The sequence below is a fragment of the Aplysia californica genome, unplaced genomic scaffold (genome assembly GCF_000002075.1).
Source record: "Aplysia californica isolate F4 #8 unplaced genomic scaffold, AplCal3.0 scaffold00112, whole genome shotgun sequence".
NCBI lineage: Eukaryota > Metazoa > Mollusca > Gastropoda > Aplysiida > Aplysiidae > Aplysia > Aplysia californica.
Window position 1 is genome coordinate 426,641 of NW_004797382.1, and position 1,174 is coordinate 427,814.

The window sequence follows — 1,174 nt, forward strand, 5'->3', positions numbered from 1 at the left end:
AGATAGATAGATAGATAGATAGATAGATAGATAGATAGATAGAAAGGTAGATAGATAGATAGAAAGGTAGATAGAAAGATAGTTCTAGATAAATATTTTATAAAAAGCAAACAATGGGTAGTTGGAGGGTGTCACTTTTAAGTTCATCTTCTTTTCTTTTCTGCTGTTGTTTCTGTCAATCTGTCTTGCTTCTTCCCCTCACTATATGACCGTTATTGTGTCGATGTGTGTCTCTTTGCTGACACTATATGACCGTTATTGTGTCGATGTGTGTCTCTTTGCTGACACTATATGACCGTTATTGTGTCGATGTGTGTCTCTCTGCTGACACTATATGACCGTTATTGTGTCGATGTGTGTCTCTTTGCTGACACTATATGACCGTTATTTTTTATCTTTATTTATTCATGTATTTATTTGTTTATTTATTTTTTTTAGGTGATGGGGTGTGAGGGGTGGCGGTAGGGTGGAGCATCTTTGCTTACCAAAAAGCGCGGACATTAGCATGAGGTACGCTGAGCGCCGTGTTGAGAGATACAGAGACCCCCACCGTGGGGAGCCAAAGCGTGAATATCGGGGGTTAAATTTATTTTAATTTCAAAGGGCAAATAATCATTAAAAGGCTAAGCGCAGGAGGAAAGACATATAGACAGCATGGGAGGGGAGGAACGAGTTGAAAGAAAGACTGGGGGAAAAAAAAGAACAGTTCGTGAGTTTTCATCGTCAGCGTGTGAAGAAAGCTGTTATGCCGGCCCATTATTCGCACTTTATTGCCGAATGGTATGCCATAACCCTTGTCCATTGGAGTATAAATTAGTAGCGAGAAGGTGAAACTTTTTATGGCGTACACCTGCTACCGTTCCCCACGACCACTTTTTCACTTTTCCCCCCTCTCTCTCCTCTCTTTCTTTTTTTTTTTTTAAAATACTTTTATTCTCATTTCGGGTCACATAAAAACAAGCGTATGGCGAAAGAAGTAGGATCAGCGTCTTGCTGTTCCCAAAGACGGAAATTCCTCGCCCCCCTCTCTGGTCTTCGCGCCGTTCTCCTTTGAAGGTCGGAAAGACAAAATCCTGCTTCACAGGAGAGATCTAATGAAAGCCGGATTACACGTTTATGGGAGATTCCCCTCCCCCCTCCCTCCTCATACACACACCACATATACACCCCCCCC